This window comes from Amblyomma americanum, chromosome 2, assembly GCF_052857255.1.
Source record: "Amblyomma americanum isolate KBUSLIRL-KWMA chromosome 2, ASM5285725v1, whole genome shotgun sequence".
Classification (NCBI taxonomy): Eukaryota; Metazoa; Arthropoda; class Arachnida; order Ixodida; family Ixodidae; genus Amblyomma; species Amblyomma americanum.
In genome coordinates this window covers 167,348,951-167,354,480 of record NC_135498.1, presented here as the reverse complement: position 1 = coordinate 167,354,480, position 5,530 = coordinate 167,348,951, and the positions used below count along the sequence as shown (strand labels likewise).

The following is a 5,530-nucleotide window of genomic DNA, read 5'->3' as shown; positions in this document are numbered from 1 at the left end:
GTGTATGGTCCGTTCGATTCGCCTGCACTTCGTGAACTGGTTCTCGCGGTCTGCACTTCGCCATTCGCTTCAGCGGTGCAAGATGGCGCCGTCTGCACGACGCCATTCGTTAAAAAAAAAAAGTGCGCATGTTGCGCAGGTCTAGTTCAGGAAAGAGCAGGAAAACTGTGCACCTCCTAATGGTCGGTGCCGAAATGTTGCAGCTGTAGCCGCCATGGAAGCAGACGACGGCTTGCGCGACGATGGCTTGCGCTTTGCGATAATCGGCGGATATACTCAAATTATTCCACTCGTCGATGATAACAGTGCCTCACACAGGCCCGCCGACACTCATGGAACGTGAGTGGCCACCCGAGAAGGCGGCGACGGAGGTGGCGACGGCGGCCCTCGCCGGCACCTTGCATCTCTCGACCATCGTGCTCTCGACGGACCCGTAACCGGCGTCTTTCCTTTCTACTAATAAAGTTATATTAGTACTCGAAGCCGGTTGTGTTAACTAAAAAGTAAACACGTGCATGCAGCGCATGATGCACGTTGTTGCAACAACCGCTTAGCATGCAAGTCGGCGCGCGCACGTCTCAGTCGTGTTCAGTAAAAGACCACACGTGCGTTTTGCTTAGCTGTCGCGAGGTTGCATCGAGGCTGATTCAGGGCAACACTTCGCTGCGATGTGCTGTTTGAAAATTCTTCACGCGGTTCGGGATGTTGCAAGGGTGGTCAAACGGGATAGTTGGTAGCTCATATTTGGAAAAACAGCGCACCTTTAGACACGGACAGAGGCAGATATAACGACACAGCGCTGATATAACGACACAGATGTTGGCGGCCGTTGATTTGGGCGCCACGCTGCTGGCAGCAATTTGGTGGCGACGCCAATTGGTTAGCAGACGACCAGGCCTGCACTCGATCATTCGTTTCGGAAGTAGGCAGCACGTGAACTGCTGGAACTGGCGCTGCACGCTCGCGGCACCGCCACGGTGCCGCTGCGGAACTTTACAGAACTGGTGCAGGGAGTGCAGGCGTATCGAACGCCAAGCCAACGGCCGCGCGGTTCGTCGGCTGCCAGCATGTAGCTCGGGCAAGGCTCGGGCGCGTGGAACGGCGGAAAGGTAAGCTGCGTTAGTGATCGTGGTTTGACGCGCGGGACAGTTGTTGTGTTGAACAAGTAATGAGCGATACTGGTGGTCCGAAGCGCTGCGTAATTCATCGTGACAACTGCCGGCCCCTTTCTTCTCGTTGCACACTGACGCTGCACACATTTGCTGCTGCAGCGTTTTTTGTCACTGTGGTATTGCCAAAGAAGACAGTGATGCATTTGACGAAGCCTCTAGGCTCGTGCGTGCAGCACGAAAGACGAACGTCGATGCTCGTCGGTGCTTGAATTTATCGTCTGTTCAGTGCATATTTACTGACAAGCGCGTCAGAAAGCAGACACTGATAAACAATAAAAACAAAATTGGACCACGCCGTCAGGCTGTCGTAGATACAGATCTGTGCCATGTCCGGATATTAAGCCAAAACTCCCAATGTTTGGTTAAGCCTCATTGAGGACCTCTGTAATGTCACTGTATACGTGGTACACGGCCGCAGTCGTCCACCAAAAAATCGTGGTGAATGGCCTAACGTTCCGAGCTCAAGACATAACACATGCGGAAGAAGTTGCCATCGCGTTAGCCGCCGCAGACCAGGAGTCGCGAGTGATCGTCACCGATTCGAGAGGGGCCAGCAGAAATATTAAACAGGGGTACATTCCTCTCTTTGCGCATCGCATCCTTCAAAACAGTAACTACCTCGGGGCCCCCGCGTCTGGAACGAATGTATGGGCTCCAGCTCAATGAAACGGCAGACGCCGCCGCCCGCGCGCTCACTCTTCGGGCAACGCCTTCAGACCCTTTGGATACGGATCCCGAACCCAATCCGGCCCTCACTTTTCGAGAAATTACTGAATTATTCCAATTCGGCCATGCAATTTATCACAAGCCTTGTAAGGGCCTTACAAAGGTGGAGGAACGCACACTCCTCCGCCTTTACACCAAAACGCTGCTGTGCCCGGCAGTTTTAAAACACTTTGATCCTGCCTGTACAGGAGAATGCCCACACTGTGCGGAGAAGTCTTCGGACATCTTTCACATGGTGTGGGCATGCCAGTCAACCCCGAACCTCGCCCCCAAACCCAACCCCACCCGGGAGGACTGGGAGGCAGCCCTGCTCGGCTGCTCGGACCTGGCAAGCCAGAAGGCCCTGGTCCACCGAGCCCGAGTCGCGATTGTCGCCAATGGGCTCCTGTAATGAGGAGCCCACCTAGAGATTGCGAGAGGGTGCTCCGGCTACCTCAAGCTTCCTCCCTGAAATAAAGTTTTTCACACACACACATGTCTCAGGGCACCAATGTGCGTACGGTGCATCCTGTTTCATGAGCGAGCCACATTTCTCCATAAGCAAAGAGAAATTATTATAAGGAAGGTAATTAAACCTGACAATTTAGGTAAGTTCTGAGAAACCTTGAGGTAGTACATGGGGCTGCCCTGTTTGGTTTCATCCTTACTGGTGTCTGCTATTGCTGCCGTGCTGCTGTATATCGGTAGGATTGATGCTTACTGGTGTCTGCTGTTGCTGCCTCAGCAATCGGGGACAAAAGTAACTGAACCTCCCACCCCTACCACCAATTCCGAACCACGCCGTACTGTATGCGGGTGCCTCCTTGCGATGGACTCCTGGGTCCGTTTGCTTGTGCGTTTAAGTTCCTGTCTAACTTAAGTTCACTATCAAGGTCTTGGGTAAGGTGAAGTGAGTCATCAGGCTAGCTAAGCTGACATTGCTCATTTTGTCTAGGGGTAATCTGAATTTGCTAGGCATGACTGTGAGGAATTCAACATCAGCCTATGCAATATGGCAGCAGGCATATAATAGGGTGATGTTATCTTGAAAAAATGAAGTGGTGATTTTCGCTGTGTTGTGCAGCATGGATATTCTGCAGAGGCAGGAAAATATATGTCCTTTTAAAAAATAACTGTCTAGAAAAAAAGGAATTAAACTTGCAAATCTAGCAGTGAGTCATCTTGCATATTTTATTTAGGGGTCATGAGGAGGGGAAGAGAGCTGACTGGAATGTTCAAACGCTAGACAGGGCGCTAGAGAAAAAGGCATGAACGTGTTATTTTCATCTTGCATTCTGTAATGCCGTCGTGTACCTCCGGTACCACAATGGTCTCCAACATGTGCCCCCCCCTTCTGCCACTCTTCGCACAACCCCTGATGCAGTGCTAACATGCATGCTGTCAGCATCTCCCAGTTGTGATCAGGAAGTTGCGAGAAGTACTTGCAGCAGTGCAGGCACACCGTGATTGCACCTCTTGGGGTGTTGCACAAGTCATCAAGCAGCAGGCTTGTTATGGATGCAGTTCCATCCCTGCCGAAATGGTAATGCCATAGTAGCTCGTCCTTGTCGTACACTGCGCACTGCAAAGAGATACGGGTGGTAACGGAACAGGCACTGATACTTGAGCAACATTCGCTCAAAAAAAAAAAAGTGCGGAGCCGGTGCTGCTAAGCGGTCATCATGTTTACAAATAGGATGCACCAGTCACGCCTAATGTGAAGTTTGTCTCGGATCATCCCACCAGATAAGTTGATACAAACACTTCGCCACTCACACTACAAATGCTCACACTTGACTTCCTAGCAAACCTCCCAGGCATTGCGCCAGAGAAAGGCTGTGTTTACTGCAAAACATTACCAAGGCGAAATTTGAAAATCTTGTAGATTGTTGCACCATCTGTACAATAAAATGAAAGTGCTGAAAACTTTTCTGTTGTAGAAATTGCTGAAAAAACTTATTAGAAAGCATATGCATGGGGGCAACAATTTCAGAAGGAAAGCCACTTGCATTGTTGTTTTAAATATAGTTTACCACGCAACTTCAAATGGGCAATTCTGTTTCAGAACTTTCTTGAATTCTGTGCTGCCTAGAAGGAAAAAACAGTCTAAAAACAGCTGTGGTGTTCAAGCTGTAAACAATTGTAATTAAAAACATCATACTTGACTCCAGCAATTTAAAAGGTGAAAATTAACCAAAGGGGATGTTGAAATACCATTTAACATACTAGTGCACATCACCACAGCGACCACAGTTTCAGTCATGTATTAGAAGAAGAAAAAATTTTGAGGGACACTAATTAGTCCCTTCAGCGGTACTAATTAGTCCCTTCAGCGGTCTGGGGTCATTTTTGCATATAATTGCACAGACACGAACACTGTTCTTTATTTATTATACATTTTTATACATTTTTTCTAATTGTTTTCATCTTTAATTTTTTTTCCTTCAGCACAAGAGACACAAGGTCTCCCTGTAACCAAGCCAACCGTGCGTGCCTTAGTGGCCTTAGGGTCTATAGCCTGTCTGGCTCGCAACCCAAGGTCATGGGCCCGATTCCCAGCTAATTGTCTCATTTTCTTTTCAGGGTATTTACTTTCCATCCTTAACTTGTCATGATGATATTTTAGCCATGCTATGACCTCTAAGTCACAATTTAACTCGTTTTTTATCAATTTCTTTCCAGCCATTGCTTAATAGCACCACTGTCATCATGCGATCCCAAGATAAAATGCAAAGGGAGCTATATGAAGCATTTTGCATGACATCTGAGAAGGAAGGCACTTGCGTAAGCGACCCTTCGGTAGCGCTGACGAAGCGAGAGGTTAACTTTTTAAGGAAGTGAAAAGACTCAATCCTCTATGCATGCCTGTCAGCAGAAGATTAGACAACTCATCTCCATGAAGCTACTTGTTTTTGTGTCCCTTCTTTTTTGATCTTGACAGTTCATATAAAACGAATTTCCCACGCTATAATATCAGTAGATAGTTTGCTCCCTGTCTGTATGTGTCGTTCTTGTCTGTGTAAACCATGAGTAGTGAAATAACAATGTCGAAGATTACAAACCAACTGGGCCCATTTGAAGCTCTTCTTTTGGGCAAGTTTGTTACTTTCTTGGGACATAACTGCCATACGAAAACCACTAACACATTAGGAAGAAACATCCGCAGACACGAACAATCACTGCAGTCATAACTCATTTATTGCACTAATTCATGGGGAATATGAAGGCTGCGTCCTGCTGTGCGCACAGAATACGCAAAGAAAGAAATGCACGCTTCCCTCTTTTCCGGAGGCAGAAGCCCTGATATGTTCTGGTATTGGATGTCGCACTTAGCTTGTGATATGAGGCAGGTAGAGGCCTGCTCCCCTCCATAGTATCACTTTGTCACTGTTAACGCGTTGACCAACGAGCTACAGTATTGAAGCAAGAAAACTGGGACTTAATTAAGGTGTTTGCACTCATGTACCCATAGTCGTTCACACTAGCACTCACTGACGTGTTCCACTTACAGGTAACCACACTCATCAGAGTTCATATAGGAGGAGAACCATCGGCCTTCAGTCCCTAGCGGCTGCGGAGCAGCTGACTGAGGCGGCGGCAGTGAGGCCTGTGACGCAGCGGAGGATGCTAAGAATCTCCGGCTCTGGATGGGC

General features: G+C 48.3%; 1 long non-coding RNA gene across 1 annotated transcript; it reads left to right on the top strand.

Moving 5' to 3' along the window:
* Positions 1-873: 873 nt before the first annotated feature.
* On the top strand, positions 874-4,858 carry LOC144121964 (uncharacterized). The gene is made up of 3 exons (XR_013312758.1): positions 874-1,109; positions 4,326-4,461; positions 4,560-4,858. It is a non-coding gene; the product is annotated as an uncharacterized LOC144121964 (long non-coding RNA).
* Positions 4,859-5,530: the final 672 nt, after the last annotated feature.